Raw genomic sequence first — 26,985 nt, 5'->3', positions numbered from 1 at the left:
TACTTTAACGAATTTTATCTATCCTACAGATAGCGCCCTTTACCATCCTTTAATAGGACCCTTTTAGCATCCTTCAGTAATTTCCTACTTCTAGATACACTGCCTGAAAAGCTTGGGAACTAAATACTTTTAACTCTTCTGGAAGAAATTTAGAAGAGTAGTAAATATAGAAAGTTGATAAAACACGAGACAGCCTTACTAGAAAATAATTAAAATACAATCTTAGGAAGCCAAGCTACTACAGTGTTTGTGGTTGCACACACATCCACCCCCACTGAGTTTTATGGCCACACTTTCAGAAGTTAACAAAAGGTTAAATATTTCAGAGAGAATCAGGTCCTATAATATAACTTTTGTGGACATGGGCAGTCAGATCAAGGAAAGACATCCAAATTAGTGCCCCTTGAGGATGAGCACAGCAGGAGCTCTGGTATGTTACCAAAACCAGCTTCCCACACAGGACAGAAGGTCAAACAGAGCCCTAAATGCATGAAAGTACTTTCAGAGCTCACAATACAGTATACCCAGAAAAATCCAACCACAAGACAAAGCCACAGGAAGTCAGGCTTCATAACCTGTTGCTCACACAGCTAGTTTAGCTGGAGTAAAACCATGAAAGAAATACTTTCCAGAATTTACAGTCATTTTCACAATTAATTTCAAAACAAGGGAAAGTAATTTGGGAACAGAGACTCAGTTACAAGTCAAGATAAACAATCCTTACTCAGAGAGGAGCAGGATAATTTCTGCAGTTTTGATAACAATACTTAAGAGATGGGAGAAGGCAACCTGAAGGGAGGTTGCGGACAGGCGGAGGCTGGTCTCTTCTCCCAGGCAATCAGCACCAGAACAAGAGAACACAGTCTCAAGCTGCACCAGGGGAGGTTTAGACTGGATGTTAGGAAGAAATTCTTCATAAAGAGTGTGACTGGCCATTGGAATGGGCTGCCCGGGGAGGTGGTGGAGTCGCCATCATTGGAGGTCTTTAGGAGGAGACTTGATGGGGTGCCTGGTGCCATGGTTTAGTTGCTTAGGTGGTGTTGGATGATGGGTTGGATGCAATGATCTTGAAAGTCTCTTCCAACCTAGTCTATTCTATTCTAACATCTCAAGCATACTTGGTCCACAGAACCAGACTAGAACTAGCCTAAAATAAAGCCCCAAGCAGTATACATATCATAGATACTGAGTCTTCCTTCCTAACTTTCATCTTCCATCTATAATATTCAATTGCAGCATACTGCTTGTTAATATGAATGTAAGCAGGAGCGGCAGACACTGCCCATTCATTTAAGAGAGCCTCATGCAGTGGTAACTAAACTGACAGATTTAAGCTACCAACAGCCCTAAAAAGGAGGGCTGCATGCAAATTTGAGTGTTCCTTTTCTTGAGATAGCTATAGCAGCAGGGTCTCATAACTCATCCACTTTTGATTCCATCCCTTTACAGTTAGGAACATTGAATCTAGAGGGATACATCTAGCAAAGTTCCCTAAAGAAAGCTTTAAAAGCCTCACAATCTACATTTCATGCATCACCTACATTTACTATTTTGTAAAAATAATTTAGTAACAATGAAAGCAGCACAATATCCACAAAGCCACATCAATGGCTCCACTGTAGTTAGGGACAGGAAAGAAATGCACCATGTGCTCAATAATCCTTCATATTACTTGCACATCAGCCTAACCAAAGCTGCCAAAAAAAGAGGGATTTTGTTTCTGAACAAGCTGACCAATGAAATACTCAGTTTCAGTCTTCCACTTGAATCAAAACCATCAGTTCTTTCCCAGTAGTTCCATCATTTGAGATTCGTTACTCCAGTCATCAGTCTTTCTTTCTATATAAAATTTTACATACAAGATCATGAGTTTTGAACAGTAGCCCAAAGCAGTATTGTATGAATAAATGACAATAAAGTGTTACCTCTTCTACTCAACAGATCATCATTTTACTTCATTACTTCCTTGATAAAGACAATTATTCATTTACTAACACTGCAGAACTGTGTTTGCTCTGCATTCAGTAAACTTCCTACACTATGGTGCAGATACAAAAGTACAACTACTGAAAACAACATTTCCTGCTAACATGCTAATCCTCAGAAAACGGCAAACAAAAAGAGAGACCGATGCTTTCCTTCGTGACTTTACTAGAAGTTTGTAATTACCTTAACACACCAATGAACCATCTCAAACTCTCCAGTAGCTTAGTCTAAAACATCTTTAAGCAATGTTTCTTTGAGTTGAATTCCCATTAACTTCTGTGAAAATAAGTGTTTAGTTGTACTATTTATTTGAAAGAAAACTCCATGAAAAGCTTATTTCCCTCAAAGATGCAGAGAACCTATGCCATGAGATAGTAATGTAGTAATATCACAAAATGATGCATTGAAGCAATGCTAATGAGAAACTAATGATGCATGGGGGAAAAGAGCTGCAGGCAACTTATTTTTCCTAGCAGAATGCCACCTGGGCCTGAATAATTTCCTCTGAAATTGTAAGAAAGACTATTGTACAATGAGATAGAGAGTTTTCCCTTCTATCAGTGTCTACATTAAGACATCTTTGTGCCTTGTCTCTCAATGTACACTTTCCTAAGAGCTGAAAGACTTAATTTAACCTACACTCACTGGCAGCCCTTCTGTTTCATCATGCCAATAATGTCTCAAGAAATTGAGATGAGCTGAACTGTTCATATAAAGAAACTAAGATGAGCTACACCAGCTCAGTTATTTCTTATGACCTCATGCAAAAATTTTCAGACCAGTATATACTCATTAATTATTCAGAATCTTTATTTGCTTTTAGCACAAGATACAGATGTAAATCTATATAAAATTTATTTGCCAAATTTTAAACAGTTTGACCAAAATGTCCATGCCAGATACATTTCAAGACTAGAAGAGGCCAGTCAAATAGCTGAGTAGTTTGTAAGTCTGTCATTTAAGGAAGAACAGCTTTGGTGATCTTTTGGAAACGCGGTATCCTTGTTCTTGCATCAGGGACACACCTTTCATTATCCATGCAATTACTTTTTCCCAGGCTTTTGTAGTTGAATGCTGTTTGAATTTGGGTGGCCTTTTTTTTTGTTGTTGTTGTTAAGAACATGTAATAACTTGTCTAATTTTTTTTAAATTCCATAAAGATTATATACTGTATATATTGATGACCACAGCTAATCCAGACTCCTCTTAAGTTTTCAAAAAAATTAAAATATCCTGTATTCACACTGCTAACACCCCATACCAAACCACTACTAAACCAAATCTTGAAGATGATCAAGCATAAACAACTAAGCACAGCATGAAAAACAGCTAAAATCCGGGAAGGAGCCAAGACAGCAAAATGCTTCTTCACTTTCCCAGAGAAGTGAAGAAGGACACTATTGGAGAACTTAATTTGGGGAGATGAGGAAACTTGTTGAACATGGTGGCAATAATTGAAAAACAAACAAACCACAAAACAATTAAGGCAGTGGGCACTTCCAGTCCTAGACAGCAGATTTAAGCATTCCTACTGGACTGAAGAACCAAGACACCAACCAAATCACCAATTTCAATTTTCAGAGTTTTGAGGGCGGGGAAACACCCAAATGTAAAAACCCAAGCTGCAAAAAAACCCACACCAACAAACAACTCATACAAACACACACCTAGGAACATTATGGTAACATTTAGTTAGGTGTGCTGCAGTTTGCTTCATTCAAGATGGGCAGCTGTAACTGAACAATGTTCTACATACATCATCCTTCACAGCAGTCTAAATAATTCCTACTCCAAAGAGTGATACTATTATTATAATACAAATATTTCAGATATATTTTTATGTCCAAGACCAAGTGGATTTTTTATTTCCCTTTTTTGTAATATGGAGACAACACATCCACATAAACACTCGCCACTCATAACCACCCTATCCGAAAGGCATAGTTCATAACACCCAGGACCTTAAAAGACTATCTTCAACATACAGATTTCACAAGCTTTCATTTCAGTTCGGACAGATTTATTTCTGCAAGATGGGGTCTCAAGTTTACTTGAAGTCAGAAGCACAATTAATGTGAATAACAATAAATCCCCACTGAGACAAGAAGCTAACTGGATTATCCAGACTAACTACTATGAGACTATTCTCTAGTTCCCTATCTCACTGACTGACCACCTCACAGCTACCACAATAAAAGGAAAATAGGTTCTATGCACTCTGTATTTAGCCCTCTCTATACTACATCACCTCAGTTTTCTTCATCTTGATGTTATGTGCTTTATTTAGCTCATTACCCTATGTAATAACCTCCTATAAACATCTGTGAACAAGAGATGACAGGCTATGTAAACAAATAATAGATACTATCATATATCTGCAGAACATGGTATGCACATGTGCAATTTTTCCTCATTTCCACCTGAGCCAAACTGCTTTCCATTCTGAATGGATCACCTTTTCACAGATCTCTGACCCTCAAAGTTTCTGCACTAACCCTCACTTAAAAACAAGCATCTGTCCCGTACGAAAGCCTTCAGTCCTCTAGACAAGTGCACTCAGTTAAAGGGTTATGGTAATGCACATAAATGTATACAACAGCCATATTCAATCCCCTAAACCCACACATACACACAGCTCGTCTACACCACATTCAGTGCTTTTAGTTAGCTGCTGACCTGTCATCACCATTACGAGTGTTGATCTCAGCAAAAGTTTACCCTTAAAGTTAATGGACAACTTACCCACTGGAACAACAACAAAAATGCCTTTAGCAACAAACTTGACTATTCTGTAGCTTCTTTAATCAGGTAATATTCTTAACATTCACAAATTGCCTCATCTTCATTCACTTCTTTAGGCTCAACTGAGTGTCCTAACTACAAAATACATGTCTCCAAACCAAGAGGAGCAAAGAATCCCCACAGCCTCCCACCTGCCCAGGACACACCTGGGACCCCATCTTCAGTTCACCATCCCTCCCACACACTATTTCAACTTTTCATAGCCTCAGCCAAAAATGCCTGCTGCCTCTCTCCATACACAGACAAGAATTCTCACTAAGTCAGCAATATAAAGACTCCAGTTTCCCTTTTGCACAAATACCATTCCCCAATACACACGTATACATAGTGTAACAAAATCTTCAGCATGTATATGCATAACCCTCACAAATTTATGCTACTTTTCTTCAAATGAACACAAACATTTCAAAAATCCTACCATTCATTTCTACTTTTAAAAACCCACCCAGAATCCCTCACTTCCTTATAAACTGTGGTAATCCCTGGAAATCTATCTACAAGAGTGCATTGATGTCCTCAGACAGAAATTTACACTGCCTAACACCTGTCAAAAATATAGATACCTAGAATTCTACAACTCCCCAGGACAGACACCCACTTTTTTTCCAAAGAGCACTATCATGACCCCAACACCTGCCATTTGCTCTATGTTTTCCAATTAGTATCTAGTGGCTGAAACAACAAATACCCCACCTTTCAATTTCATCACAAATGAGATGCCAATGCATAGCTCCTTTCACATTCCCAGAACACAGACCAGGTTGCTTGATGCCCTAGCCCATCTCAACACACAGAAACCCCAAAGCCGAGCTGGTGACAGCCAGGAATCTCTCTCAACTCTCAGTATGAGTGGCAGACAAACCAACTTACATGCTGAAAGACTGTGCATGCCTTTCTGTCCACATACCATCTCATATTACACATGAAGGTCTCGCACATTAAGCCTAACCACACTGGCCACCAAACAAAACAAGTTCGGAACCTTGCAGCAGCCTATTACCACTGTGCCTATAAGTTGTACGTAGGCTTACCTACCACTGAAAACCTGCCTCCTCCACAACACCTAGAAGTCAGACAACTTATCACCTTACTTCTCACAACACACATGATTGTTTATGTATCAAGCCTTCATGAACCACTACTCCTAAATACATGTGGCTTCATAGAACTGTTAGGGTTGCAATGGACCTCAAAGACCATCTAGTTCCAACCCCCCCTGCCATGGGCAGGGACACCTCACAATAAATCAGGTTGCTCAGAGCCACATCCAGCCTGGCCTTAAAAATCTCCAGGGATGGGGCTTCTACACCTCCCTGGATAACCTGTGCCAGTCTCTCACCACCCTCATGGGGAAGAATTCCTTCCTAACATCTAATCTGAACCTACCCATTTCTAGTTTTGCTTCATTCCCCCCAGTCCTATCACTCCCTGACACCCTCAAAAGTCCCCCCCCAGCTTTCCTGTAGCCCTCTCCAGATACTGGAAGGCCACAATAAGGTCTCCTCAGAGCCTTCTCTTCTCCAGACTGAACAGCCCCAACTCCCTCAGTCTGTCTTCAGAGGAGAGGTGCTTCAGGCCTCTGATCATCCTTATGGCCCTGATCTGGACACCTTCCAGCACATCCAGGTCCTTCTTGTAACAGGAGCTCCAGATCTAGTCACAGTACTCCAGGTGGGATCTCACCAGAGTGGAGTAGAGAGGGAGAATCACCTCCCTCGACCTGCTGGCTATGCTTCTCTTGATGCAACCCAGGATGGGATTGGCTTTCTGGACTGCAAGTGCACACTGGTGCCTCATGTCGAGCTTCTCATCCATCAGCACCCCCAAGTCCTTTTCTTCAGGGCTGCTCTCAAGCCAGTCCCTGCCCAGCGTATATCGGTGCTTGAGATTGCCCCGACCCAGAAGCAGGACCTTGCATTTGGTTTTGTTGAACTGCACGAGGTTGGCTTGGGCCCACCTCTCCAGCCCCACGGCACAAACGTATCTCTCAACCCTACCACAGTACACAGCAACACGCATACAGCCCATAAAAATTACTTCCTTTCTTCGACTAGCTACAAATTACAGCAGAAGTATACACGAGTTTATATCCAATGGGTTGGCAGCACCAGCGAGCTCCAAACTACGAGAAAGAACTGCGTTCAACTTCTTTTCCCTTGCATGCTCAGAGCCCAGGCACTGCCCATGTGCCTGTGACTTCATCCCCTTCGCACACAGCTTGTCACAAGCACTCAGGCCTAACGACAGCTTCTCCCTCCAACGCCATGGGCCGTCCCCGCAGCTCGCCACCTCCCACCACTCCACCCCGTCGGTAAACACCGGACCCCGCCAGCCCCCGGCCCGCCACTCCCCCGACCCCAGCCAATGCACGTGCTCAGACACGCTCGACCCGCCGGCCGCCCCCTAACCGCGCTCCGCACGCAACTACCGGCACGCCGGCCACTTTAGGCCCCTTCCCCGCCCCGCACACAGCACTACTCACAGGAAACCCGGCCCGCCGGCTCACTCACCCGTCAACGCCGCGGCCAGCGTGCAGGGCCAGGGCCACCGAGCCCCCTGTCTCCGCCTCGGCCCGCCCCATCGTGGCGCACAGAGGGCGAGCCCGCCGGTCCCTATCTCTAGCTACAAAAGCGGGCTTGCCTTCCCCGCCACTTCCTCGCCGTCCCTCTGCCGTGCAACTACCCCGGGTAGACGCAGCTCCTCTGCCAGGAGACCATGTCAGTGCGGCCCTCTGCCTTCTTTTCCCCAACGGCGGGAAGACGCGGAGGCCGGGCCTGCGCGGAGCTTGACTGCTCTCGGGAAACTGCATACACAGCAGGCCTTGCCTGCCGGCCCTCTGACCCCACGGCGCTGGGCCAGCGCTGCCAGCCTCGACTCTACACGGCACACGCGCAGGCCCTGCCGCTCGGTAACATGCGCGCCCAGGCCAGGCCCGGCTTCTCGGTCCCTTTCCCCTCTCTGCCCGACTCGGCTCAGCCCAGAGCAGACACGACCCGCTCGCCCGTACCCCACGGCCAGTCCTGACCCCTCTACCTGTCGGTAGACGAGCACCGACGTCCTCCGACGTCCAGGCCACAGGCAGCCCTGCAGTGCCTGGACCGGGTGGAGGTGGGCCTAAGCCCTTGCCGCCTCAGGCACGGGCCGCCCCGCGCTGGCCGTCGCCGGTCGTTGTCGCCACCCGCTCGCGCACTCTCAGCGCCGCCAGCAGCGCGGACATGTTGGGAGCCCCTGTCCCAAAGGCCACTGCTAGGCCCGCCCTCCCCACCGCCCACGTCACAGCGCTCCAGGAGGGGCGGGCGGGGCACGGCCCACAGCCCCGCCCTCATCCCATCGCTGCCTCTCCCAGCTTCGTGTTCTTCCCAGGCTACTGGCTGCCGCCGCCGTCCCTCATCCTTGTCCCGTCCCCTCTCGGTGGCCATTGGGTCGTCTGCCCTTCTGACTTTATCCTATCTCAGTGTCATTGGTCGCGCCCTTCTCAGCTCACCCGCCCCAAAACTTTTTCTGACTGGGCCTTTCCCCGTTGCCTTGGGATCTATTGGCCGTGGCTCCTGTCAATCAAAGTACTACAGCACCGGCTCTTGTCTTTCTCCAGAGTTTTTGTTAACCGGCCTCGTAACCTGGACAGTACTGATGGAAGCGGCAGTCAGTGAGCGCAGGAGTTTTTGCCTTTCCCAGCCTCCCTCCCCCACCACATTTTTCTTTCATGGTGCGGTTTGCCTGAAGGCCATTGGTTCTCATCGCCGCCATTCCTGCAGCCTCACTCGTCCCCGCCTCCAACTCGTGAAATGGGCATAAACCGGGAGACGGTTGCCTTCTCGTGATTGGCCGTAGCCTACGCCAATAAAGCGGGGCTGGCCGTCCCTAGTGGAACCGCAGTATGTGCCGGCCCGGCGCCGCTCCGCACGGCGATTGGTTGCGGAGTGGTGCGGGCCTGCCGCGGAGGTCGGTGAGCAATGCCCGTATGTGCGCGCGATTACATCACCACTACCCAATCAGGGAGCGCGGGGCTGGTCTCCTGGTCGCGGAAGGGCAGGGCCTGGTGGTCCCTTTCGAGAGCCTTGCCGCCTCTCGTGGGGCGGGGCTGTGGCTGGCAGCCGGGTCGGTCGGCGTAGCTGCCATTTTTTACCACAGTAAAGTAGGAAGTTGGAGGAGTGTTGGCGTTCTTTTCCGTCGCTGCGGCTCAGGGTAGGGTCGCCACTCCAGGGGTGCCCGAGGAAGGCTTCTCGGAGTTACTCGTGTCTGCCTCAAGGTCCGGGTCCACGGGCTCAAGGGGTGGGAACCGAGCCACCGCGCCGGAGCCGTTGACAACGTGCCGCCTGGAAAGTAACAGCAGTTGCGAGGAAGCCGCCAGTGCTGGAATGGGCAACTTGCAGCCGTCGGCCTCTCTGGCTGCGGCGAGAGCCTCCCGTGGGAGGTTGTAATTCACACCCTGCGTGGGCTTACCTACTCTGCAACCTATTTCGCGCCCCCAAACAAAATGTTTTCAGGAAGGAACATGAAACCTCCCTGATGCTTCATAATCCCTTGCTATTCCTGCTTTTCTCAATCAACAAGCTGGCTGAAGCCAGCTGAGGCTCATCTCTCTGGAGAGGGACTCAACTCCTGCCTTGCTCTGCAGCCCTGTACAGCAGTTCTGCTGGCTGCAGTTAGACATTCTAGTTTAACTTTAGCTTATTAGCTAAAAGGCATTGAAGGCATAGGCATAGAACTGTAGTCCTTGTCTTACACTCCCAAGCACCTGAAGTTCAGTGTACCATCCTAAAAAAGAGCATACAAATTCCTACATCATAGTCTACTGATGCTCTTGTCCCCCTACGTTGCTGTGTTTCTTCCCCACACGCTATATGTGTCGATGTAAATTAACAGGTCTTGAGATCATAGGTCAAAATGCGGGATACATACGTTTTGATTTATCCATCTCTCTTTTTCTGGAGTGTTAGGAAAGGAGATGGCCCTGGAAAAGGCAGGAACTTCCCCTTATGGAGTTGGAATTCTCTCCCAGTCTTCCAGATGTGATTATTTTTACAGGTTCTCTAGAATTATGTCCACAGTACAGAAAATACTATGCAGCTTTTAGCCTTAAGGTCTTCAATACCACCAATCACATTAGAAAATCCCTTCACAGAGCTTTGGAGGCACTTTGAGCTCAGGTAACTTATGCAACTGGAGTTCTAAGAGCAGGAGCTTTGCTTTCTGTGGGAACAAGTGTGTCTACTCTGCATAAGAAGATGAGAAAGGTCACTTCAGCATGATCATGCTGCTTTACCGCACAGCTTTACCGGGTGACAGAGCTGACTGAGAATGAGATCTAGATTGCCTCAGCACAGGCCCTTGAGAGCAAGTCCAGAAACAGACAGAACATTGAGACTGCAGTTAGCCTTCTGTCATAGGAAACTTGCTTGTAGACAAGCTAATTTAAGTGCCCAGACCCAGCTGCCAATCAACCCAGTTAACTTTGCAGTGTCCACATGATCTGGAACTCAAGATACTGTAGCTATATATCTAGCTAGGGATCTTTTTTGGCCTTTCCTCCAGCTTATATCTTACAGTCTTTTATACAAAATTCATGTATTATTAAAACAATGATGAATCTGGCTAAAATTTGCTGTATCTTTGGGTTGATGAGCATAAAATTCATTTTGCCTAGATACTTCTTGGACTGTTGAAATAGTTTTTATTTCAATTGATTTTTGAGGAATATTTCAAGGAATTTTTTTGAGACCCTGTCACTCCTTAAAAGTAATGGTAAATCTTTCACAGATTTCAGCAGGTACAGAGCTGGATTGTAACTTTATCAAGTCTCAGTTTACAGCCTCTACTTTGCTTCTTGACTACCTGCCAGAGAGACACCATAGGCAGCATTAGATAACTTTTCTCAGAGCAACCAAGGTATACTCAGCTGCTGCCTCTGACCCTTACATCTAGTTTACTTTTGCAGCTGTTCTTCCCACAGTGACTACTAAACCAAAAATGCACAGAAATAATGAAGAAAAGATTGAGTTAGTCTTTCATTTGCCATTCAAACCTTTTGACCCTGCCTTTCTCCTTGCTTCTTGATTCAACACTTTTGTTGTTATACCTGTCATTTTGCATATAATGCATTGCATATAATATTTTATAACAAATGTAGAAAAAATAAAATACTTATCGTGTTGCCTTACTACCAGGACAACCTTTACTGGATTGACTTCCAAAAAGAGTAAATATTACCTTACATTATCTCTAATGCAATAAATCACGTGCCTTAATACTTCTGAAACACAACCTGCTTAATGTTAGAGATTAACTAGAAATCTACACCCCGCACACGAGTCATGAACCCAATGTAAACAGCACATTCCTAAACACCAGAAAATGTGCATATCTGCCTGGTTTATGTGGGCTAAAACTAAACACTGGTATTGCTCAAGAGGTGTGTGTGGCAAGAGGCTGTGTGTGTGCAGCGATAGGCAGCAGGGGCAGTGAGTGAAGTAATAAGTAGATGTGGCAATGTGGAGTTAATGTCTAATCTAGGGATTTTGTGCCTTTTTGTGGCTGGCTCCAGTTAAGCTTTGTGTAAGGTTACTAAAGCAGGGTATTTGTGAATACAGGTATGTTGGATCAACACTAATGTGTGCATGCTTGAAAGTGTGTGCATTTTTAATACATGCAAAGTCCCTCTGGTTCCTAGTGGTGATGAAAATAACTGTGAACTATAGAAATGTTAACTAGTAAACAGGCTAACGGCAGTTTGCAAACAGCTTCATTTGATACGGTTACGGCACTGAAGAGGAATCAAAGTGAGTTCTCACCATACAGAGTTTTTAAAATTCCCCTGTTTGTATGTTCTATTGCTATTAGTGAAGAGATTTTTTTTCTTTCAGAAGCAGCTGTTAATGAATCTCAATAATTAAATTTGTTTCACGTTCACATGAATGAGCTGTAAAACAGGTCTTGACAAGATCTCAGTAACTTTGGGAAACTGCTTGATCTGACAGCATTTTCACATCGTTGTTTCAGCTTATTACCTCAGGTTTTGAAAAAGTTAGTTTTTCATCTGAAGAATGTAGTGTTTTAAATGGTCTGAGCACAAATGGCAACTGCTCTAGTTTCACAAGAAAGCATTTTCGGGTACTGAAAATATTCATGGTGCATGAATGTTTTTTATTTGTAAAGCAAACAACCTCTTTCATTCTCAGCTGAGTAACTTCCCATGGAAATGAATTTACTAAACAACAGTAGTTAAGTTCTTCACCACTTCCCTGTGTATGTCTTCTAGATTACACCATCTGTGAAGAAAGGAAGGAAATCACCAGAGATAATAAAGTCATCTTTGCATTAAGAAATAAGTAGAGAAAATTTGGAAAGTTTCATGTAATATTTTGCCTTGATTGTGCTCAATAAGGGGAAGATAAATGTTAATACAGCAGTGGGAAGAATGTGGGATGGGTAGCAAAGAAAAAAGCACAGATACAAAATCAAAACCCAAGTAACATTACTGTTAAAATGAAATAACTGAAAAGTGGATGAATTATTTCCAGCGTTTGTGAAAAAATAAAAATTAAAAAAAAAAAGTAGGAATTTCACAGAACAGTTCAGGACATAGAATAGAATAGAATAGAATAGAATAGAATAGAATAGAATAGAATAGAATAGAATAGAATAGAATAGAATAGAATAGAATAGAATAGAATAGAACAGAACAAACCAGGTTGGAAGAGACCTTCAAGATCATCGCGTCCAACCTATTATCCAACACCATCTAATCAACTAAACCATGGCACCAAGCACCCTATCAAGTCTCCTCCAATGATGGTGATTCCACCACCTCCCCAGGCAGCCCATTCCAATGGGCAATCACTCTCTGTGTAGAATTTCTTCCTAACATCCAGCCTAAACCTCCCCTGGCACAGCTTGAGACTGTGTCCTCCTGTTCTGGTGCTGGTTGCCTGGGAGAAGAGACCAACCTCTGCCTGTCCACAACCTCCCTTCAGGTAGTTGTAGAGAGCAATAAGGTCTCCTCTGAGCCTCCTCTTCTCCAGGCCCTTGTGATAAAAGGAAACTGGTGGAGTTCCTAACTTGAACACATAGATTAGAAGGGACTTGCAGCTGGGGAAATGCAACAATGTTAAGGAAACAATGTTCTGCAAATAAAAGATAGGGACTAAACTATCTCAGAATTTAGTTCCTACTTATTTTTTTAAAAAATGGTTACAGAGTGTATTGAAAGGAGAGGGCTGTAAGATTGTTACAGACCCCTGGGTAGAAATTTAGAAGGTGGCTAGAAAACTCCATATTATTGAACAGATGGTACCACTTTGATACAAAGAACTAGTCAGTGAGATTTCAAATTTGCAGTTACTGGTTTAGGAAACACATGCCACTCATAGTTGGGGCCACGCATGCTGAACTGTGGTAGTCCATTATTGCCTTCTCTAAACTGTCACTGAGCATGCAAGAAGCTTTTTGGATGGTTCAAGGTGTCCTTAAAGGGCTGACCACCCTTGAGCAGGTAGTCATGAGTTGTGTGATGAAAGAAAGTAGAACATTCTCAATCTCAGAAAGATTAATGTGATTAGTGAACAGACCCATCAAAAAACTCAGCTTGTACAATGAAAACAGAAATTTAATTTGGAAGAATTTTTAGGTATCTTAAAACCAAAATAATTAATTCCATTGGGATTCTATGTCTCTCAAAAAAGTTTACAGGTAGAGGCTTCAAGGCATAGGTGGGAGAGAAATGACATCAAGAGAGAGGTAAGAATTATAAGCAGAGAGCCTATAATAAAACAGAAACAAAGGTATGGTTCAGCAAAGATCTCAAACATGAGTAAAGGTGAGAGTGAATGGAGAATTTAACTGGAAAATCAAGTTAATTTAAATCTTATGTTTGATATGTGGAAAAATATCAAGATGTTATCCACCTGTGACATTATATTGTAAGAAAGAAGTGATGTTGGTTTCTAGTGAAGAAGTGAGTTTTAGAGATAGTCCATATCTGATTCTATAACTAAATGCATGCTTTGTATCAATTATGAGTAAAGAAGGTTATTTTGAACACAAAATTAGAGGGCAGGTTGGCTAACAAGAGGGAAAAGGAACTTCTAGTATCATATATAAGCTGAAAATAAAACACAGTCAGCAGGCTCTGGGCAGAAAGAACAGGTAATGCCCATTCTAGAAGTCAGAAAAGAATGTCAAATGATGTGTCTCGTGGAAAGCTTTTTGAAGTAAGTATAGCAGGTAATGAGAAAATGCTTGTGTGTGAAAGGTGGACCTTACCATATCAACCTAATATCTATCTTTCATTTAAGGGGAAAAAGGAGGCTGTATCACCTTTGGAAGGAGGGGAAGGCTTCTCGAGGTATGTTTAAGGAAGCTGTTACATTATGTAGGAAAAAAATTAGAGAGGCAAAGGCTCAGTTGGAACTGAAGCTGGCCACCTCTGTGAAAGACAATAAAAAGCATTTTTACAAATACATTAACACTAAAAAGAAGGGCAAGAAGAACCTGCACTCCTTATTGGACCTGGAGGGGAACACTGTGACTGAAGATGAGGAAAAGGCTGAGGTCCTGAACACCTTCTTTGCCTCAATGTTTAACAGCAAGGCAGGAGGAGTTCAGGACGAGTGGCCTCCTGAGCTGGGTGACGGGGTCAGGGAGCAGGAGATCCATGAGGAATTAGTTTGGGACCTGCTGAGCCACTTGGACACTCACAAGTCCATGGGACTGGATGGGATCCACCCTAGGGTGCTGAGAGAGCTGGCAGATGAGCTGGCCAAGCCACTCGCCATCATTTTCCTCCAGTCCTGGCTCACCGGTGAGGTCCCAGGTGACTGGAAACTGGCCAGTGTGGTCCCCATCCACAAGAAGGGCTGGATGGAGGAACCTGGAAACTACAGGTCAGTCAGCCTGACCTCAGTGCCAGGGAAAGTGATGGAGCAGATTATCCTGGCGGCAATAACTGCGCACCTGAAGGATGGCCAAGGGCTCGGGTTCAGCCAACATGGCTTTAGGAGGGGCAGGTCCTGCCTCTCCAACCTGATCTCCTTCTATGATCAGGTGACCCGTCTGGTGGACATGGGGAGGCCTGTGGATGTGGTCTACCTGGACTTCAGCAAGGCCTTTGACACCGTCCCCCACAGCAAACTCCTGGCTAAGCTGTCAGCTCAAGGCTTGGACCGCAACACTCTGTACTGGGTTAGGAACTGGCTGGAGGGCTGAGCCCAGAGAGTGGTGGTGAATGGTGCCACATCCAGCTGGCAGCCAGTCACCAGTGGTGTCCCCCAGGGATCAGTGCTGGGCCCCATCCTCTTTAACATCTTCACTGATGATCTGGATGAGGGGATTGAGTCAGTCATCAGCCCATTTGCAGATGACATCAAGTTGGGAGCAGATGTTAGTCATTTAGAGGGTAGAAGGGCTCTGCAGAGGGACCTTGACCAACTGGACAGATGGGCAGAATGCAGTGGGACGGCATTCAACAAGTCCAAGTGCCGAGTGCTGCACTTTGGCCACAACAACCCCATGCAGAGCTACAGGCTGGGGTCAGAGTGGCTGGAGAGCTGCCAAACAGAGAGGGACCTGGGTGTGCTGATTGACAGCCACCTAAACATGAGCCAGCAGTGTGCCCAGGTGGCCAAGAAGGCCAATGGCATCCTGGCCTGCATTAGGAATAGTGTGGCCAGCAGGAGCAGGGAGGTCATTGTGCCCCTGGACTCTGCATTGGTTAGGCTGCACCTTGAGTCCTGTGTCCAGTTCTGGGCCCCTCAGTTTAAGAAGGACATTGAGACACTTGAACGTGTCCAGAGAAGGGCAATAAGGCTGATGAGAGGCCTTGAGCACAAGCCCTATGAGGAGAGGCTGAGGGAGCTGGGATTGTTTAGCCTGGAGAAGAGGAGGCTCATTGCCCTCTACAACTACCTGAAAGGTGGTTGTAGCCAGGTGGGGGTTGGTCTCTTCTCCCAGGCAACCAGCACCAGAACAAGGGGACACACTCTCAAGCTGCACCAGGGGAAGTTTAGGCTCGAGGTGAGGAGAATGTTCTTCACCAAGAGAGTCATTAGTCATTGGAATGTGCTGCCCGGGGAGGTGGTGGAGTCACGATCCCTGGAGGTGTTCAAGAGGGGATTGGACGTGGCACTTGGTGCCATGGTCTAGTCATGACGTCTGTGGTGCCAGGTTGGACTCGATGATCCTCGAGGTCTCTTCCAACCTTAGTGATATTGTGATACTGTGATAATATCATTCAGCTTCTATATGAAGGAGGAGATGGTAGGAATTAGCAGAGGAATACCAGACACTAATGGAGGTGATGAGCTATCCAAAATCTAAAGATCGGAGGTGAAATATACAAGTAAAGGCTGTTCTCTTTGCACTCCTGGCCCACAGCCAAGGTGAGTTTTGAGCTTAAGCCTATTAGGTATTTCCTTAAGGATATTGAGACAAGAAGATGGTGGAAAGTAAACTTGTAAATGACCCAGTGCTTAGAGATACTAACAGTTAGAAGAACTAGGAAACCATACACAAACTCGTGGAGAAATAAAAATGTAGTTAAGTTTAAGAATATAAAAGCAAGACCTTTGGGGCTTAATACCAGAAATTTCTTCTAGCACCTGGGATCTCATTGCTTCAAAAATTGATGAAGATAGAATATTCTAGTATATCACAGCATGATACAATATGCCACTCATTTGCAGCATTAGAATGACAAATGCAATCTTAAGCATGGCTAGTCAACAGGTTAAGTGCCTTTTACACAGGCACTTTAATTGGCAGTGTGGAAGTATTCATTTGATGCTCCACACAGGCAGCCATGAGCTGACTTTGAGAGGTAACAAACTGAGGCAGTTGATGTGCCAAGATTATTTCTATTGCCTTCATTTGAACTTTGTTCGTGTTGTTAAATTGGGTAGTAACAGAGAGCCACAAGCTGTCAAGCCAGTTTGTAATTAAGCCTTGACTTAGCATGGCTTAGTAAGTTACTACTCTACAGACAAGCTATAATAACTGCCTGTGTGCATGCACCCAGCTTGTCTGGCTGCTGAAGTAAAATGTGTTGGTTTAAGCTACTATGTGCTGCTATAGCATCCTAGCTAGTAAGCAATAATTTTCCTTGGTAGCCCAATCGCTTGTGAGCATACATTCAAACATTTTTTCCATGCTACTGAGAAGCACTGAACTCAATGCAGTATTGTAGGTAGCATGGGAGATAGACTAGCAGTGTTGGTTTTAATAATAATAATAATAAACCAGGTTGGAAGAGACCTTCAAGATCATCGCGTCCAACCCATCAACCAATCCAGCCCGCCTAATCAACTAACCAATGGCACCAAGCACCCCATCAAGTCTCCTCCTGAACACCTCCAATGATGGTGACTCCACCACCTCCCCGGGCAGACCATTCCAATCACTCTCTCTGTATAGAACTTCTTCCTAACATCCAACCTAAACCTCCCCTGGTGCTTGAGATGTCTACTTTTGCAGTCTAGAGTTTTGGTACCCATTTTATTTTTGTGTTAGAATATCAGTTTCTGCTTAGACTACTCTCACCCAGCCTCGTGATACGCCTTCATCGTTATTACTGCCCTGCGTTGTTCTTCACTGACTCTCTGGACTGTAGATTACTTTTCCTACCTTTTGAAGTATTTTAAGGGAATTTAAACTTTCAAAGATCATTCAAATGCTGCATTGATACAATGTTACACAGTACAGATCATTCTAATGAAAATCCAAGAATAAAGACTCAAAAAGGAAAAAAAATCTGAAAAATTTGTAATCTAAATATGTAGCTATTAGATACACTGCTATTGGTAATCACCATTGCTACCTTTTCATGCCCACTTACCCTTTTGTCCTAAGCACACCTCTAATAGTAATCTAAAGACAACAAGTTAACAGCTTCATACTTAATCTTTGTGATATTTTTTTACTTTATATGGAATTATGATTACTGTTAATTCACCATGCTACCCTTTCTTACCTTAACTATGAGACGTGATTGCCTGGGAGAGTGGCAAAGGTTGCTTCATAATATCAGTGATGCTGTAAAAATACTCTCCCTCCCACATTTCCATTCACCATCATTTCTTTTTCTCTTCATTGTTGAGGGAAAATAACAGCTTGTGAGCCCCTCTGAGAGAGGGGGCTTGTAACACATTAAATATGTCTATAATGGGGCAACACATCAGGCAGAAGAAATCTAATCTATATGAGTGCTTTGTATTATTCAAGGATATTTCTGGTGAGGGTGTTCTGCTAAGATCAGCTGAACTGTTAAACTGTAATGGATGTGACTCATCATCCTTCTGAAGAGGAAATACCAGCAACCAAACTCTGCATGTGTATAGGGTTGTGCTACGGTTTTTTATGTTGCTGGTGGTTGGGTTGGATTTTGGGGTTTGGGTTTTTTTTAAGACTAAGGGGGGGAAATGGTGGTCTTCTGACAAACTTCATGTGCGTCCAGTACATCACTGAACCTTTTCCTAAAGAAATGAATGACAGCAGGGGTTGCTGAGTAGTTTATAGATGTATGCAAATGTTGAATAGCAGCTTAAACAGAAAGGAAAGGTGGCAATAAACCAAACCAAACCAGAAAAAAAGGTAAGCCTAAGCCCACAGCAAGGGAAGTGCCTCTTATAGCATCTAAGCAGTGCTCTCTGGCATCCATTCCAGTGGTGCACAACTCCAGCAGGCCATTGCTGCAGATGTGATTAGTTGTAAGCTTCTCATGGAAACACTTGGTGGTGACTCAGTTAAAGAGAGTCACCAATAGCAAATCCATCCAATAGGATCAACAGGCTGCACACCAGCTTGCTGTGAGGTCAAGCTAATAAGCATGATTGGCAATAGCACAATCACTGACTCCAGATAGAGATCCTCAAAAAACCCCAAATTCTTCCTTCTCTGCACTTCTGTAGGGTGGTTTGATAGGTGTCACCCCTGACCATCAAAGTAGCCCATGTTAGACGCTTTGTCGCTCTGCAGCCATTTCAATTTTGAGCTCTGAGAAAAGAGTTTAGGCTTCTACATGCTATATCCAGCTATGACTCCTGCATTGTCTTGCAGTATCCACAGTTCAAAAGAAACTGTTTAAATGTCAAAACATACAAGCATGTAATGAAGCTTCACAAAGAAAAGCAAAGAAGAATGTAGACTAGGTTTAATGTTGACTTGCTGGAAGGTGTCCAGAGAAGGGCAACAAAGCTAGTGAGGGGTTTGGAGCACAAGCCCTATGAGGAGAGACTGAGAGAGCTGGGGTTGCTTAGCCTGGAGAAGAGGAGGCTCAGGGGAGACCTTATTGCTCTCTACAACTACCTGAAGGGAGGCTGTAGACAGGCGGAGGTTGGTCTCTTCTCCCAGGCAACCAGCACCAGAACAAGAGGACACAGTCTCAGGCTGCACCAGGGGAGGTTTAGGCTGGATGTTAGGAAGAAATTCTACACAGAGAGAGTGATTGCCCATTGGAATGGGCTGCCTGGGGAGGTGGCAGAGTCGCCATCATTGGAGGTGTTTAGGAGGAGACTTGATAGGGTGCTTGGTGCCATGGTTTAGTTGATTAGGTGGTGTTGGATAATAGATTGGACTCTATGATCTTGAAAGTATCTTCCAACCTGGTTTATTCTATTCTATTTATTTATTGTTTGTTTTTCCAGCTAATGGTAGGGTTTTCTTACCCCAATTATATACTAGCAGACAGGACAGTTGTTTTAAGGTAAACACATTACATTTAGTTTTGAAAGTATTGTTAAATCTTTCTTTGCATGGTTATGAACTCTTTCATAGAAAAGGTGTATGTTTCTTACTGGCATATCCATGTGGAGTTTATTAATTACAAGGGTATTAATTTATATAAGCTATTCTGGCTTCTGGAAGTTATATTATCATCTGGGCAGAAAGAAAAACAAACCCACAAACCCGCTCAGATAGATTTTCACCATGGTGACCTATGAGAGAACTGTCACAACAGAAGCTGCTGTTGCCACTACAATTTTCAGAGCTCCTGCTGTTCACATTGCTGCTGAAGAGAAAACCCACTGCCCTCCACTGCACTTAAAGCTCAGTAAAATCAGATTGCAGCTTAAAGATAATCTTCACACTTTACTGTACATCAGTATCAAAGAGAAAATAAGATGATCAAAATATGCCAACCATAATAATAATAGTGTCAACACTGAGTATGCTGTGTACTTCCTTTGAGGCACCGAGTGCTCTGACTCTCCTGTTTAACAAAGGGAAAGTAGCATCATGGTCACAGCTTGGGTTCAGCTTTGCTTAAGCCAGAGTGCCACTAATCTTTGCAAGAATACAAGCCAGGTAAGAAACAGAGGACTAACCCCCCTAAAAGGAAAAATAAAATCTAGTGATGTTTTTGAAATACAATCATACATTAGTACTTGCAGTTACCAAAGTATAAGAATAGCCATGTTGTCTCTCTGCACAACAGATATTATGAACTCTGTTCCCACACTCCACCAAAGGAGTGCTAGTTAAAATAAGCGTGTTGCAAGCATGCTTTTTGCCAACAGAAAAACTACTAAGTCTGTAAAATGTATAAAGCATACCCTTTTAACAAGCTACTTGTTATGCAACTCTAAAAAAGTGTATTTCAAATAATTAGAAAATATTTTCTAATTTCAAGGATAATCTAAAGCTAGTGGTAAGAGGACACTGGCTTTTAAATGTAAGTGTTCAGCTTTGGAGAAATGAGCAGGTTCATGAATTTTACACTCTGCAGTACAAAAATGAAACAAACCTAAAGTCTTGGTGATAGAACTTGACAGTTTAAAAGCAGTATTTCTCAAAGTGATAGGGCAGACCCAGAAGACCTCTGATTAGCCCACTCACCCTCAAGAAATTCTGGAATAAATAACACTGAAAGAAATTGCTGGGATATCTATATTGCTGGGATGTCTGTAACTGGCTAAGGGAATTATCATACGTAAAGCCTCTGATATGCTAAAGTAAGAAAGTAAGAGGAATGAAAATTATTTGAGAAAATGCTCACAACCCTAACTGATCATCACTATTAGTGACATATCTTGTATGAATCCTACAAATAAAGTAATCCATTTTTCACAAACTGCACAGTTAGGGTATGATGTACAGCTGACAGTTCTGTCATCTGTAATTTATAAGATGCTTAAAAGCCGTGAAGAATGGTTCATAGAAGATGTTATATGGTCTGGGAAATGAAGACCCAAACCAGATTATAATTCAGAGATCATAGATTTGTTTAGGTTAGAAAAGACCTTTAAAATCATTGAGTCCAACCATTACCCTAGCATACCCAAGTCAACCACTAAGCCGTGTCCCTAAGTGCCACATCTACATGCCACATCCACATGTCTTTTAAACACCTTCCTGGCATGCTGATTCAATCACTTCCCTTGCAGTCTGTTACAATGCTTGACAAATCTTTTAGTGAAGAAATTTTGCCTAATAAACAACCCAAACCTCCCCTGGCACAACTTGACACCATCTCTTCTTGTCCCATCACTTATTACTTGGGAGAAGAGACCATCATCCACCTTGCTACCACCTCCTTTCAGGTAGAGAGCAATAAAGTCTTCTCTGAGCCTCCTGTCTGAACTGAACAGCCAGTCCTCATAAGAATTCACCTGACTTTCTGAGCAGGAGGTAAATCTATGTTTGGAAATCAGTGTGTCAGAAGAGCACTACATATGAAAAATGATTCCATTTGAAACAAGTGTAACCAGATTTCACTCACATGAATATAAACAGGTCAGGTTGATCAAAACTACTATACAATACCTTAGAATTTTCCCTAAATTGAAGGAAGCAAGGGAAGGGAAGTGGTCCAAAGAAATGCTCTTAGGTTTACCCTCTGTTGCGATATCAAAGTCCCTCATACTTTGGGCAGAGGCAAGCAACCCCCCAACGAACAAGTACATCCTAATGTGTGGTTATACTGGTAACTTGGCTCCCAAAGGCAAGTTCTGAGTGACTGTCAGAACAAGATACCTATTGAAATTAGCTTTTCTTGCTTCTGTGCTTTTTCTTTGTGTGTTTAAGTTTGTTTACATTTTGTAATCATCAACCTAAGCCTTGGTTTGCTAGTATAATCTTCTTTTCCTTACTTAATTTTGCCTAGTAATAACAGTGATTTCAAGTAATCATGCACATTATGTCTGAAGAAGCTTCGAGGCCAAATAAATCACTTGGCACACATACCTATAGGATACCCACAACCCAGGAGAAATGTGGGAAACTAGGATATGTCTTAACAAATAGCAAGAGCCAGTGTTACACTATGGGGTGTACTTTTTCCAGTGCTGTACTTGTTTAACGCATGAGATTGCACAATTACAGGTGCCCAACTGAGATTAAATCTTTTGGAGGTTACACAGTGCTCCAGCACTACTAAGTACAGAATGCATCACAGGGAAGGAGTGAGGCAGAGTAGGAGGAACTCCAAGACAGTCAAGTGTGAGTGCCATAGGCAATCACAGAGTGTATGTCTGCCAGGATAAGCCCCATGTGAGTATCTTACATCTAGAAAAATATTCAAGAAATGTAAATACTACATTCCTTTGCAAAAGGGTGTAAGAACATCAAAATTCTGTGAGATGGAAAAGAAAGAATGACAACAGACTCTGTGGAGCAGTACTGTACAAAGCTCTTCAATATCAGCTTTCTCATAAAGTGTTTGAAATACAGATAATTAATAGAGGCTCCACAGCTGAAGTATAAGTGCAAAGGTAAGTACAGAGTGGACACTGCCAAAACATGTGGCAGGCACTGTCATATCACAGTAAGATACTTCAAACCGGATGCTGGCAGTGTATAAGATTGCTGGATGGGGCTTGGGAGTTTTTACTCCTTGCAAAGAATGTTACTTTTTTCAGTCACTAGCACATCACCATTGCACCATAACTATACTTTCTGCAACTCAGGAGTATAAGAAAGGAAAATACAGTGTTTGCCGACACCAAAAAGGGCAGAGGCATTCAGTCTCCAGTGGCTATGAGTTCCAGGTTTATTTATTCCATCTGTGGCCCTCTAGAATAGGCTGTAGGCAAGATGACTTGCCCTGGTTGTGGCAGTAGCCTACTTCCAGAGGCCCTTTCCCTGTTCAGCAATAAAACATGGGAAGGACCAGAGTCCCTTGAGAAAGACAGCTTTTAGAAAGGAGCTACTGTCAGAACAATTAATCCAGTAATCACTCTTTTCTCTGTGCAGGTCTGTGGCACCACACTTGGAAAGATGACGACCAACAGTGAGCTGTCTGAATTACTTGGCAATACTAGTCTACTCTCAGCTACTGTATTTCTTGGGCATTCATTTCTTCAGCATGGGAAACTTGCTGTAAGCAACCTGTTGTATATATTCAGTAATTATGACACATTCAGGAAATTGATGTGTTCAGCAGCAAAGGATGGACTGCAGTATATAGCTCTCTTCTGTCACTAAAGAAAGATGTAGCAGCTCAAAAAAGGTCATCTCTCCTACACAGCATGTGACAGGAGTTCAGCAGGACAGAGTCATTTGTGCATGCCTCTTTGACAGAAATCGTGCATGGCCTCAGATGAAATGTAGATTGTGACTGTGTTAAGGAATATATTGTTCTTAATTTATAAACTATATGGCAAATATGAATAAAAATATTAATAACTTTAATATGCAAAATTGCCAAAACATATTAAATAGGTTTGATGTATGGTTACAATATATATTTTCAATGGGAGTGTACAGTATTCAGGCAACTGTAACCATTTTAACTGTTTTATGCAAACCAGGAGGAATATCAGAAAGAGAATACCCCCGGGAGCGAAATGGCGTCGACCACACAAGGGGACACTCGACAAGAACTGTTAAGCCAAAGAGGCAATGCATTAATTACTCACAGCTGGTTCCACCCAACTGGGGAGTGCTGCTGCTACTAGCATCAGGAACAGCAGATTGCCGTCAGGAAGTCCACTCAGTCTCGATGGCTGGTCTGGCTTCAGTGATTGTGAGCTGGTTACGACACTTCTTGTGAAGGGCACTTGCTTTGTCCTGGGGAAACTAGTTGCAAGGGGAAGCAGGCTTGTCTCTGGCTCCAAGGTTTGTGGCTTCTCTCTTAGCTTGCAGTGTGTAGGCTCATGGCTTTATCCCAGGCTCTGGACCGGGCACTCGAGGCAATGCAACTGAGGCAACATCAAGCCATACAGGTTTAAGCAAGGCAAGACTTAGGCAAGGCTTAGGCAAAGCTTAAGCAAGGCAAGGCAACTAGAAATCAGTCTGTATGTATATATATATATATATATATATATATATATATATATATATATATATTGCCTGAGATCCAATTGGGCTAATAGGGCAACTGAAGCCAGCACACAGTTACCCAGTGAGAAGTGGTTCTGCCAGGCTGTGGCCATAAAAGGCAGAATCATAGGCCTGGTCAGGCAGGAGCAGTGGCCAGTACATGTACCCTTACCCTAGAAGGAGAGTTGTTTACCAGATACACATGGTTCTGTCCCCTTTGTTCCTTTTCCTGCGTTATTCCAACTTTCTGCAGGAAGGAGGGGAGAGATGGGGACCATGTCTAGACACATGAGGGTCTGTCTGGGTTAGCACTGGGGCTGTTTAGCCCTACCATGACAGACTGACAGTGCAACAGCAAGAGAAGGAGCCTTAATAGGCAGAAGATGCGTGTACTGAGGTAGAAACACCTATTTCAGCTTTTATTTAAACCTTGCCATGCAGCTGTGTGGTTCTCCTTGTATCAATCCCAATTACATACAGTTTCTTAATGACTGCTGAGGCTTGAAGTAACAAAGCAAAATTATACTGTTTTCAAGCATGTTTAACTCAAACAACTTCTGAATTCTAGTGACAGAATTGCAATAAAGCTTTATGTGAACAATGATGCAGGCATGAAGGTGTGAGTAAAGACATAAAGTCTGGGTGTTTTTTTTTTGCAAAAGCAAAACAAAGGACCATATACCCAAAGTACAAGAAGTCAGTGAAGCAGAAACCACAGGAGATGAAGTGTCCACTCATCCAGCACTTTCAGATTTAGAGGACAGGACAGAATTGCTTTCACACCCAGTTTTGTACCGTTTAATTCTGTTGGCTTCAGTGGGGTAATATAAGATTTTCAGTCATAAAAAATAAAAACAGAATCAGGTCAATCTGTCTTTCTATTAATTATTCATTGCCTAAGCCTAGGGACTTACTGCAGCTGAGGCCTGTGTGCACTGCTGCTCTAGCCATACCAAAAAGGCAGTGATTATGTTGTTAGGCCTTTAGGTCCATGGTATCAGCAAATTATCACTGCTTCTATTTACCTATAGTGTTTTCAGACAGACCTTCATATTCAGAAAGTACAGTTGCACTTATCCACATTATTTTAAAAATGTATTTCAAAGGATCCTGCAAAACATAATCTGCACACACACTTAATATGACAGAAATACAAATGAAAGCAACCATTGAAGAAGTGTATCTGTCTCTGTAGTTAAAGCCTACTAAATTAAATTTTAAAGAATTCACTCAGACTGGAAATCATATCACTGTGTGTGGGCATAGAAGAAAGCTCAGTAAATTCTGGCTTGGTGGGTGAGTCAGCATGAGTCATCAGCAGACATACCATCCTACGGTTATATGAATCCGCAAGGTACATTTAGAAACATTTCACACTAACAAAATAATGCCATCCTCCTGCTTTTTGTCTGGATGACATTAATAACAGCCAAAACTTTCATAAAATATTGTAGGTGTTCTCATCTCAACATGTGAGGTTAAAAAAAATAATTTAAAAATCCCTCTATTCTGGTGTTTTCATTAAGCAAAGCTAGCACAAATAAAAAAAACAAACCCCAACAATCAACCAAACAAACAGTCAGGAAAGCCTCAGGTTGCAAGTAAAACCATTTACACAGCTGCATTACACTGGCAAACAAGTGAGCAACTGCTACTTTTCAGGTGGATTTCTGATTACTTGGTTGAATCAAAAGGTTTTTTTTGTCCTCTCTTCCAGTTTTAATTGTTTCCACCATTCAACATTTCAAGTGGCTAATAAGATGTTATGAAAAATTAAGTTATTTAGCTGACATCACCAACAGTGTAATAAGCAAAACAGTGTCAATTCTGTTCCAAAGGATTTTTTAATTATGGCATCTTTTTCAAATACTCTGAATGCAGAGCAGATGAGCATTTGTAAGGCTGAAACTATTCCTGCTTTCTTCTCTTCCATTTTCTGTGGAAAACTTAAAATTGTTTGCTCTATGTTTTATTTTCCTATGAAACAGATTTCATTTACTTCAGCCTGTGATTCTATACATCACCCAGCATGCCCAGTCTGTACAGCTACATAGGAAATGCATTTTGAGAGCTCTAATATTTACTTTTTCTTTAGCTTTGCTAAATATTAGGGAAATTTCAGAAGTGATATGGCTGCATGTGCAATGTAACGAATGAACTAAGATTGCTCATGGGCATGTACATACATGGCTATTTGATCAGCTGACCATCTCAAAACCCAGCCTGGAAACCAAGTCCACTGCCATGATTAGTCATGAACTTGGATCCCACTTGCTACAGTGATGCTGTACAGATGCAGCCAGATTCACATCAGCTAATCCAGTTGTAAAACAGAGGCCTTGTTTCTATCAGATATGTTAAAATCTATGTAAACAGAAATGGCTTAACTTCTTATTTTAGGCAGCAGACTCTTGTTTCCCACTCTCCCAGTAGCTTGGTAAATGCATTCTGAATTTGTTGTCTCATTATCCTCAAAGGGAGGATCATAGAATCAATAAGATTGGAAAAGACCTCAAAGATCATCAAGTCCAACCTGTCGCCCAACACCTCATGACTACTAAACCATGGCTTCAAGTGCCACATACAATCCCTTTTTGAACACCTCCAGGGATGGTGACTCCACCACCTCCCTGGGCAGCACATTCCAATGGCCAACAACTCTCTCTGTGAAGAACTTTCTCCTCACCTCAAGCCTAAACTTTCCCTGGCACAGCTTGAGACTGTGTCCTCTTGTTCTGGTGCTGGTTGCCTGGGAGAAGAGACCAACTCCCTCCTGGCTACAACCTCCCTTCAGGTAGTTGTAGAGAGCAATAAGGTCTCCCTTGAGCCTCCTCTTCTCCAGGCTAAACAATCCCAGCTCCCTCAGCCTCTCCTCACAGGGCTGTGCTTGTTGCCCTTCCCTGGACATAATCAAGAGTCTCAATATCCTTCTTAAACTGAGGAGCCCAG

General features: G+C 43.3%; 1 protein-coding gene and 1 long non-coding RNA gene across 6 annotated transcripts in view; one reads left to right on the top strand and one right to left on the bottom strand.

The window, feature by feature from the left end:
- Nucleotides 1–8,042, bottom strand: part of PPM1B (protein phosphatase, Mg2+/Mn2+ dependent 1B) — a 75,696-nt gene extending 67,654 nt beyond the window's left edge. For 4 of the 5 annotated variants that reach the window (XM_068158861.1, XM_068158860.1, XM_068158863.1 and 1 more), the window contains exon 1: nucleotides 7,822–8,042. The gene's annotated coding sequence lies outside the window, so the exon portion shown is untranslated. The remainder of the gene's footprint in view (nucleotides 1–7,821) is intronic. The other variant, XM_068158864.1, reaches the window with a different exon arrangement.
- A 6,047-nt stretch (nucleotides 8,043–14,089) lies between these two features.
- On the top strand, nucleotides 14,090–23,630 carry LOC137451380 (uncharacterized). The gene is made up of 3 exons (XR_010989803.1): nucleotides 14,090–14,131; nucleotides 22,969–23,094; nucleotides 23,526–23,630. It is a non-coding gene; the product is annotated as an uncharacterized lncRNA (long non-coding RNA).
- Nucleotides 23,631–26,985: the final 3,355 nt, after the last annotated feature.

Source organism: Melanerpes formicivorus, unplaced genomic scaffold (genome assembly GCF_026170545.1).
Source record: "Melanerpes formicivorus ecotype bairdi unplaced genomic scaffold, bMelFor1.0.p_v2 SCAF_43, whole genome shotgun sequence".
Lineage (NCBI taxonomy): Eukaryota > Metazoa > Chordata > Aves > Piciformes > Picidae > Melanerpes > Melanerpes formicivorus.
Note: the sequence above shows the minus strand (reverse complement) of the source record. Positions and strands in the feature narration are given on the sequence as shown.